The sequence below is a fragment of the Astatotilapia calliptera genome, chromosome 22 (assembly GCF_964374335.1).
Source record: "Astatotilapia calliptera chromosome 22, fAstCal68.1, whole genome shotgun sequence".
Taxonomy (NCBI): domain Eukaryota; kingdom Metazoa; phylum Chordata; class Actinopteri; order Cichliformes; family Cichlidae; genus Astatotilapia; species Astatotilapia calliptera.
In genome coordinates, this window is record NC_137442.1 from 30,635,478 (window position 1) to 30,646,250 (window position 10,773).

A 10,773-nucleotide genomic window follows, 5' to 3' on the forward strand; every position below is an offset into this window, starting at 1 on the left:
AGCGCAGCAGTTAACAGAAATTACATGTTATTACCCAAATTGTCAAGAGTAGGTCAAGGGATCCAATAAAGTGTGCAATTTTTCCTGCACCCTTTTAACACATTCATGAACCCAACCTGTAAATTTAGCTGTGCTATCATGGTTGCAGCTTCCGATGGCAAGCGAGTGCACTGGGCCCAGGCAAGGTTCATTTTCCAGCTTGTTCGATGAGCGTGATCACTGCGTTCTGTGGCCGAGTGTGGTTAAACTGGTGGGCTTCATTTGGACTTAGGCACAGCACACACAAGTAGTGCGATTGCTAACAGCGTCTAGGCACAGAACTCTAACACTTCCTCAGTGGAAAATGCGGTGTTAAGTAATTAACAAATCTGTAATGCATGTGAGAATTCAGTGTCACTGTTTCTAAAAGTTGCTCCAAATAAGCGACAAAATGCAAAAAACGCAAACCTCATTGTACTCGCCAAAAATGCCCGTGTGAATGAGAGAGTGCACGAGAGAGGACTTGAGATGCCGAGACACAGTGAACCAGAGTCAGGAGTGCATTGTTCAGGGCCTGTGGAGGGCACGGTGCGAGTCAGCCATGTTACTGTGAGTTCACCGTTTAAGAACTACGTTTTTTTTACGTCTTGTAGTCACAAGCCTAGAAATTACTACTACTCTCCAGCATATAGTACTCAGATTACAAAGACTGGCTGACCATCTGTTCAGATAGCAGTAGGGAAAACCAACACAATTGTAAAATGTAACACTACTTTTCTTTTAAAATAGCAGTGTCAAGGGAATTTTTGGCAAAATAAGCAAAACAGTTGAAAAACTGAACGTTATCCATTTTTGCTCAGTAATCCTGTGATGGATAGTCAGTTTGCAAATATTGGCCATCCTATTTACAAAGGCAGACGGATTGCTACTACTAGGTTGTAAATCAATCTGAACTGTTGCAACATGTTGCTTTGCAACAGGGGGTTGCCTCGGCTGGTTGCCAACTAGTTTCATTCTGCTTATTGTCCTATATGAATGCAGCAAGCCTGTGCCTATATCGTTTTGCTGTCATTTTTGCATTTTGATGTAGTTGCTGCAGGATGGAAACTACATCCTTAGTTGTGGGTAAATTTTTGGAGTTCTGTTTCAAATATGAGGTTCTGGTGAAACCTTATATTTGAAGGTTCCACAGGACCTTCACGGTAAGTAGTTACCGTGAATTTCTCCATGTGCAGACCCCAGCAGATTAGCAATTTTGGCTGATTTAAGACAGTTAATCATCAGAATGCTACTAATTTCGGTCATGCAGTGATATCCAACCACTGTTTTCCCTGGTGTGATTGCAGCTTCAAGCAACTCAGGGTTAAATGTTTCTACTTAGTTACAAGCAGTTCCTAAAATGTTGTAAAGCTCTTGTGCCTAAGAGTCCCTCATGCTGGAGTGTGTTCTAACATTTGCAGGGAGAGCTTTTCATGCATTTCTATTTATTCCTCTCATGGCAGTCCTTCAAGGAATAATCTTTACCTTTGGCAAGTAGTCAAGGAAGAAGGCAAGAGCCACACTACAGCAAGTACAGCTCATACTGTATGTTGGAATAATGGAGAGCCAAACGTCATGGCTGACATATTTTCCAAGCCAACTTTATTTAAAAGGCACTTTTAAAAAAGTAACCACTAAACCAAGTGTCAAATATCAGGAAAAAATAGAATAAAATAAAATAAATAGAATTAGAGCAGCACGGTGGTTAGAAGGACCATTCTATGTAAAGTTTGTATGTTCTCCCCGTGTTTGCATGGGTGGCTTCCTCCCACAGTCCAAAGACATGGAATTAGGGGGATTAACTGGTGATTCAAAATTTCCCATAGGTGTGAATGTGAGTGTGAATGGTTGTCTGTCTCATGTGTTAGCTCCGCCACACACTGGCACACTGTCCAGAGTGTGCCCCGCCTCTTGTCCCATTGTAACTGGCTCCAACTCCCCCCCCCCCCACACACACACTTAAAGCTTATTTAATTAAAGCAGCTTATTCTTAAATCATGGGACTTCCAGGAAAAGCATTTCATCAACTATCAAGGCCATTTATATTTAATACTGTCAGGCTCAGGAGGGACTCGGAGGCAGACCGTCACTTAAGTTCGTGATTTATTTACACACACAGACACCAGGTGCGAATATATACAGGTGAGGGGGCACAGGAAGAGGGTCTCCGGGAAGCACAGGCACGGGAAGAAGAGGGCTATGTACAAAATCCACTGAAGCTCAGGTAGCTCGGACTCCGGCTTTAGCTCACCAACGGCGGTCCTCAGGCTGGCGAGAATCCTGGCACAGAGAGGAAAGGCAGGTAAGTAGTGGCACGACAGAAACTCGAAAAACGGCTCAGATAGGTGATGACACTGACGAGTGTTACACAATAATCCAGCGAGGAAGCACTCTCAGCAGCCGCCTTAAGAAGTGAGTGAGATGATTGCTTGCAGGTGTCCGAGCCAGGGGCTGGAGCCGTCATGACTCCGCCCCGGTAGAGCGCAGTGCAGGGGAGAGAGAGAGATGCAGCACAACAAAAACACTTGTAGCCATACAGAGTCAGCCGAGAAGGCACAGGGTCATGACAAATACTGCTTTCATCACATGCTTATGTATCATAAGTATTTAAATGTAGTTAATGTACTTAAATATTAAAAAACAACAACATGTACAATCAGACAAGTGCTAGAGTAAGAGTTAATGGAACACCATCTGAAATATTTATCAGCAAGACAAGACCAGACTAGGGAAGAACATAAAATATTACTTTATGCAGACAACGTAATGGTTTCTAACAGAAGTGAAAAACATCTTTGTTAATTGTTAATAAAAGAAATAGTACAGCACGGCGCAGTTTCAGTATATAAGGAGAAGAAGGCTGTGACTGTGAAAGAGAAGGCCGTACACTGAAGTACTCACAGATTAAATATTTGGAGGAACTATCAGAAATAAATTATGACATAAAATGCACAAATATCAAAACTCCAGTCTCTTCATCTGAACGTAGCATTTTACATGGGATAAAATCATAACACAGGTGTGAAAGTAAAGCAAATTATTATGAAGTTTTATCGTTATAAAACAAAAATTAATGCATGCTGTTTAATACACGTTAGCGAGCAGTTTAGTGAAGAATAGGTCTTTGTCTCATAGCTTATTATAATTGCTATCTTGATCAAACTTTTGTGAGATATGTTCAAACACTACACAAATGTTGAGATAAACAAAATGTCCAGATTTAATAAAACTGTAAAGTCCAACATCAAAAGGAGAGTTTACATAATTGAAATGACCAGAGGTATAATATAGTTTATGTATATTCTTATATATTATCCACCCATCTTTTTCCGCTTATCTGGGGCTGAGTCACGGGGGCAGCAGCCTAAGCAGAGAAGTCCGGACCTCCCTCTCCCCAGCCACCTCCTCCAGCTTGTCCAGGGGAACGCCAAGGCGTTCCCAGGCCAGCTGAGAGATATAATCTCTCCACATGTCCAGGGCCTCCTCCCGGTGGGACATGCCCGAAACACCTCACCTAGCAAGTGCCCAGGAGGCATCCTTGTCAGATGCCTGAACCACCTCAACTGGCTCCTTTCGATGTGGAGGAGCAGCGGCTTTACTCTGAGCCCCTCCTGGATGGCTGAACTCCTCACCCTATCTCTAATATATTACATACATAATAAGAAATATGGAATTTGAACTTTTTGAATTCCTACATCAGCCAATATTTTTTCTTGTTTATTTGTTTTGTAATATTGGAGGTATAACTTTGAAAATGAAAATAAAGTAACATATAAAAAATATGGGAAAAGACTTGTGTTATTTGACTTGAATATACTGGTAACCTACAGAGTGTAGCTCTGCATCCACACATACACTCCCATACAAACACACACCTCTCTCACTCATTTCTTTATTTATTTATTTCACGTCTTGCAGTTGGCTGCAGGGAGCTCGAGTTGGAAATTATAAAATTTCGACTCCCTCATTTCTCTCCAATTTTACTTCAATTTCTTCCCCATTCTGCGCTCCCTCCTCTCTAATTTCTGTCTCTCCTCTCCTGTCTCATTGTGCTTGCTGCTTTCCTTGTTAGCTCTGCTCAGGTCTCTCACCTCTCATTAGCTTCTTCTCTGCTGACTGGAGGCACGTGTCCTCAGGTCCCACTGCGGATATCTCAGCCTCTGTTTAAATCAATTTCCATGTTAAATAGCTGCTGGAGGGACCTGGTGGGAGGAGGCGGGCTGGATACCGTGGTCGCGGATGGGTTCGGGGGGTGGTGGAAGAGGTCGAGACGTTACAATGAACTACAACTCTTTCACACCGCTGACCCTCCAGGCTGATCCACAGCCCCTGTCGTGTTCTCTTTCACTTTCCGTCTCTCTCTTTCTCCCCCTTCTCCTCTCCTGGTTTGGCCTTTTATCACTCTGTGTTCTCCCCTTTGGCTTTTTTTCTTTTATTTCCTTCCCCGTCCCTCTATCTCTCTTTTTTTCCCCTTTTCTTTTTCAGTCTTTGACTTCCATTCTCCCAGCACAGCCCAGGGCATGTTCTCATTTCAGATGAGAGCTAAAAAAGAGTTGTGACAAGGTGGTGTGTGTGCATTTGTTTGTGTGTGTGCATTAGGACCCTCAGTCCTACAGACAGGGGAGAGGGGGGGTGCTTCATATATTAATCTCATCCTAACAAAAGCCTGTTTTAGCTAAACCAGTGTCAGCTGCATGTCAGCCATCTATTTAAACATGCATGGAAATCATGTTGGAGTTACTATACATGTTTCAACCATGATCGTGCCAATAAGAGCAACCGTGAGCACAAAGCCACAGCAGGACAAAAATACAAACAGAATACCAATTATACTACTACTACTAATAAAAAATAGAAATAGCTTGTATTCATTTTAATGTTGCGTCTTTGTCTCTATCCAAGCTATAATACCTCACAAATGTAGTACTTTATTTTAAAGACTATTTGAACAGTGGGCTTGTGAACCATTAAGCAATCACATTAATTAATTTGCAAGATCAAAGCGAAGCTGCTCTTTGAAGCTATTGCTGACTCTTTAAAGGGTAAATTCACCTAATTAACAGCAAAACACATCACATCACACATGTACCTGTAGTTGTGTCTAGTATACTTATACTGAACATTTACTTTTAATTTATTATCTCAGAATTCCAAGAAAAGCAGTGAATTTTGTATCTGAGAGGCACATCATTTATAGCAATGTTACCCAATTACCCACATTGATGTACTCTACCTATCTGCAGTGCCTCACTTGTTCTAGTAATGACATGCAAATTGGAATTAGATTTATATTTGTGTAAGTTTGTTTTGTACAAGGCTTCTAAAAATGCAAGAATTCTTTCAACAGCAGATTTCGCTGTATAGTGCAGTCCTGGATACACTTTTCACTTCACCATAGTGTTGTTGCCTTTTTGTACAGTTTCCATAGCTCCACTGTAGACCCACCTTTTCCCTCCTCCCTCACATGAGCTGAAATCAGCTGATTGTAGCACAGGAAGTTAAAAAGAAACAACTAGAAAGTTTGTTTGATGTTTATATGTGATTGTGTGTTACTTTGTTACTTTGTAACACATTACACCCAATAGCACTGATAGCAAATGAAATCGAAATTTCTGCTAATAATTCCAAATACAGTGGGGCAAAAAAGTATTTAGTCAGCCACCGATTGTGCAAGTTCCCCCACCTAAAATGATGACAGAGGTCAGTAATTTGCACCAGAGGTACACTTCAACTGTGAGAGACAGAATGTGAAAAAAAAAATCCATGAATCCACATGGTAGGATTTGTAAAGAATTTATTCGTAAATTAGGGTGGAAAATAAGTATTTGGTCAATAACAAAAATACAACTCAATACTTTGTAACATAACCTTTGTTGGCAATAACAGAGGTCAAACGTTTACTATAGGTCTTTACCAGGTTTGCACACACAGTAGCTGGTATTTTGGCCCATTCCTCCATGCAGATCTTCTCGAGAGCAGTGATGTTTTGGGGCTGTCGCTGAGCAACACGGACTTTCAACTCCCGCCACAGATTTTCTATGGGGTTGAGGTCTGGAGACTGGCTAGGCCACTCCAGGACTTTCAAATGCTTCTTACGGAGCCACTCCTTTGTTGCCCGGGCGGTGTGTTTTGGATCATTGTCATGTTGGAAGACCCAGCCTCGTTTCATCTTCAAAGTTCTCACTGATGGAAGGAGGTTTTGGCTCAAAATCTCACGATACATGGCCCCATTCATTCTGTCCTTAACACGGATCAGTCGTCCTGTCCCCTTGGCAGAAAAACAGCCCCATAGCATGATGTTTCCACCCCCATGCTTCACAGTAGGTATGGTGTTCTTGGGATGCAACTCAGTATTCTTCTTCCTCCAAACACGACGAGTTGAGTTTATACCAAAAAGTTCTACTTTGGTTTCATCTGACCACATGACATTCTCCCAATCCTCTGCTGTATCATCCATGTGCTCTCTGGCAAACTTCAGACGGGCCTGGACATGCACTGGCTTCAGCAGCAGAACACGTCTGGCACTGCGGGATTTGATTCCCTGCCGTTGTAGTGTGTTACTGATGGTGACCTTTGTTACTTTGGTCCCAGCTCTCTGCAGGTCATTCACCAGGTCTGGGATCTTTGCTCACCGTTCTCATGATCATTTTGACCCCACGGGATGAGATCTTGCGTGGAGCCCCAGATCGAGGGAGATTATCAGTGGTCTTGTATGTCTTCCATTTTCTGATGATTGCTCCCACAGTTGATTTTTTCACACCAAGCTGCTTGCCTATTGTAGATTCACTCTTCCCAGTCTGGTGCAGGTCTACAATACTTTTCCTGGTGTCCTTCGAAAGCTCTTTGGTCTTGGCCATGGCGGAGTTTGGAGTCTGACTGTTTGAGGCTGTGGACAGGTGTCTTTTATACAGATGATGAGTTCAAACAGGTGCCATTCATACAGGTAACGAGTGGGGGACAGAAAAGCTTCTTACAGAAGACGTTACAGGTCTGTGAGAGCCAGAGATCTTCCTTGTTTGAGGTGACCAAATACTTATTTTCCACCCTGATTTACGAATAAATTCTTTACAAATCCTACCATGTGGATTCATGGATTTTTTTTTCACATTCTGTCTCTCACAGTTGAAGTGTACCTCTGGTGCAAATTACTGACCTCTGTCATCATTTTAAGTGGGGGAACTTGCACAATCGGTGGCTGACTAAATACTTTTTTGCCCCACTGTAACTATCCATATAAGGTATTTCCCGATGGCTGTTGAGTGGTCAGTGAACTTTGGGCTTGAAAAAATAAAGCCAAACACTGAACAATTCTCGAGAAATGGCAGCAACAGGTAAGATTTCAAGGTCTGAGCCCCGAGTTGAAGCTTTATCATGGCTGCTTTCGTATTTCAGGATGTCAGTGAGGCAGTTTGAACTCTTGTTGACAGAATGGACACCACATCTGAGGAGGCAGATAAATCATTTCAGAGAGCTGATCGACCTGAAGCAGCATCTAGCTAAGTGTCTGAGGTGTAATATTTATCTATTTCCATATTAACGGATATTTTAAAAGACTTTTAGGGGTATGGCTACCTTGACTGAAGGGTGTGCTAACACAATGACAGCCAGTCGCTGTCTGCCATGTTTGTGCTTTGTCCTATTTTCCATCACAAAATTGTATTTATTTTATAGCCAAATATCTATTTCTGTATTGATTCATTTGCACTGAAGCATTTTTAGTCCTCCACAGATTTGAATGTTTTTGCAAATGCAAACATGCACGTTGATTGTATGCTATGGAAATTTCACTGGATACTGGCATTTGAAATAACTGTAGGGATAAAACTTACTGTGGTGGATTTAAACGCACAGCTCAGCTAATGTTCAATATGTGTCATCATGCTCTGTGATTACATGAGCGAGCAGCCTTATAGTACCGGGCTAAGAGCTTGTATTGGTGTATGTGTGTAGAGGATACTGACAGCTACCCAAGCTTTCTCATGTAATGAATAGCCCAACAAGCATTCTGCGCTATTGTCACTAAGTGTAATTATGGTCTTGTCCCAGATTAGTGCACACACAATGCAAATTAGACATTAATCGCCCAACTCTCTCTCTTTCTGTGTGTGTGTGTGATGTGTTTATGGCTGTATCTTGATGTTAGCTTCCATCATATCCTGCTGAACACCCTATCTGATGAGATTAAAGATTAATTACTCCCCTTAATCCCCATATAAAAGAAATGGGCCTGGTTGCTTGATAAGACCATCACCTAAAGATTCATGGAATGGTGAGTAAACTAGTATTAGACTAACAACATACACACTCCACCAACAAACACTCATCCTTACTCAAATACACATCACACACATACACACACGCAGCGGCAATATGACCATGGTGGGTAGTGACAGGGATTTAGAGTTTTCAGTGGAATGTCTTCCTAATGCTTGATTGTTCAGTATTTACACTGTGTTTTTTCAACTTTTGCATCACGGGGAAAACTCATTCTAAATAACGGTGTGGCTACAATTTACAGCTCAGTCTCCAAAAAATCTGTTCCCATGCAGGTGAGGTAAATATCAAAGATGCTCTGATACGAGCAGAATCTGACAGAGCTGTTTAAAATGTATCGCTGCAAGTTTATTTGGCCGATGGTATTCTGTGGTGAAGAGCAGCCTGAGAATTTTCGTGATGTTGGGAACTTTCTGCATTACCAGCAAGTATTTCAAGGTCAGAGATGTCTAATCCCTCATTCTCTACATCTCGTCTGAATGGAGAAGTAAAGATTAAATTAGGCTTCACCTGCAGCAGGGTTCCAACTGCAGGCTCTTGTTGAACACGGCCATCTTGAGCTTGGTCTGAACATGGCTGTGATTGACATCTCCCCTGTGGATTTCTTCATCTGTTGGGGTTCCAAATCCATCCTCTGTGGGAAATAGCATACTTGGTAACCATGGCAGCAAACTTCGATTGGAAAAGGAAAATGTTCGCCACATTTTCATACATTCATAAACACACTGTTATGGGAAATATATTTAAGTCAGGGCTACTATAGTCAAAAGAGGTCTGAGAATTACATCTGTGCAGAGGTGGCACAAAGATGAGGGATGAGGAGGGAAGACAAAAAAACAGCACAGAACATCCACTGGGACTGAGGTGGAGGTGGGTGGCAAAGTGGCTTTGGAGATGTGCAGCAACTGTGGGCCGCCACTGATATCCACAGACTTGTTGTGATTGTGACTGAGCTTGAACTGGACTAATAACATTACAAATACTTTAGTTTGTGACATTTCACAGATATAATCAACATTTCCTTTCAGTTTCTCTTCTTGGTTCCCTCCGGTTGCTCCTTTTCAGACAACAAATCATATGCTGGCACTTTTTAATCAGAGAATAGCACCAAGTCAGTAAACTTCTGGGATATTGATCTGGTCACTAAAGTAGCAGAGAGGGTTGTTAATCAGTTTCAGCTACTTTGGTGTCAATGAAATGAACAACAGATGAAACAATGAGACAACCCCTTAAACAGGAATAGTTTTACAGGTAGAGGGCACTGACATTTTCCCCTCCTCATCTTTCCTGACTCTGTTTTTCACCAGTTTTGCATTTGGCTTGGATCAGTATCACTATTGAGGCAACACCTGGACCCTACAGAGATAGGACAGGTAGTCCAAGGAAGTGAAAAAGTAATCAACATGTGCCATTGCAAGATATCGCAATGGCATGTACCAAGGTTTACTGTGCCACCAGCACTGGAGGAGATTCCAGGAGTCAGATAGTTACTCTAGTAGAGCTGGACAGGGCTGTAGAAGGCATTTGCCATAGAGTGCTAGGATTGGCAGGTCCACTACTAACATCCTGTGCTTTTCAAAGATGAGAGAGCTTTACTCTGAGCACATGTGAAAGACATAAAAGGGTTAGAAGAAGCCAAAGTGAATGTAAGCAACCTGTGACATTGTTCAGTATGACCAGATCATCTCTAGACCATTACTGACCCTGGGGAGGCATATCCACAGAGGGACGTACACACCTCTGTAGGCTTGGCAGCGGTACCCTGACAGCCAATAGGTATCAGGATGAACTCCTTGGACTCACTGTCAGATCCTACATTGGTGCACTGAGTCCAGGATTCCTCCTGGTGCATGAAAATTCCCGGCCTCATGTGGCGAGAGCATATAGGCAGTTTATGGAGGATCAAGGAATTAATGCCATTGATTGCCCCCACACTCACATGACCGAAATCCAATAGAATACCTCCGGGACTTTATGTTTTTATGTTTTGGCCACCCATCCCTGCAAGATTCCACCTCACACATTCCAGGAGCTCAATGATGCCCTGTTCCAGATCTGGGAGAAGATCCCTCAGGACACCATCTGTCATCTGATGATGAGCATGCCATGTTGTCAGGCTTGCATAGAAACACTTGGGGGCCATACAAACCACTGTGTACCATTTTGAGTTGCTAGGATGAAACTGAATCAAAATGTCCTGCTGCATAATTTTTTTCACTTTGTTTTTCAGGGTGTCTTTGAATTCAGCCCTCTGTAGGTTGATCATTGTTATTTCTATCAAACGATGTGGCGTCTTTTCATTCCTAACACATTAACCACTCCAGTATAGATATCCAGCACGATTTTTTGTACCTGGACCTGACCAAAACAAGAAATGAAAAGATACATTTAAAAGTCTAAAACATATATAAAAGTGGATTTAAACGATAATGATCACGATAAGTTATTCAGGCTCTGTTTTTATAGATACATCTCTTGTAT

General features: G+C 42.1%; 1 long non-coding RNA gene across 1 annotated transcript; it reads right to left on the minus strand.

The window, feature by feature from the left end:
* Positions 1-2,103: 2,103 nt before the first annotated feature.
* LOC145423658 (uncharacterized) lies at positions 2,104-2,654 on the minus strand. The gene is made up of 2 exons (XR_013904717.1): positions 2,378-2,654; positions 2,104-2,298 (listed from the first exon to the last, which is right to left on the minus strand). It is a non-coding gene; the product is annotated as an uncharacterized LOC145423658 (long non-coding RNA).
* Between the last annotated feature and the right edge of the window lie 8,119 nt (positions 2,655-10,773).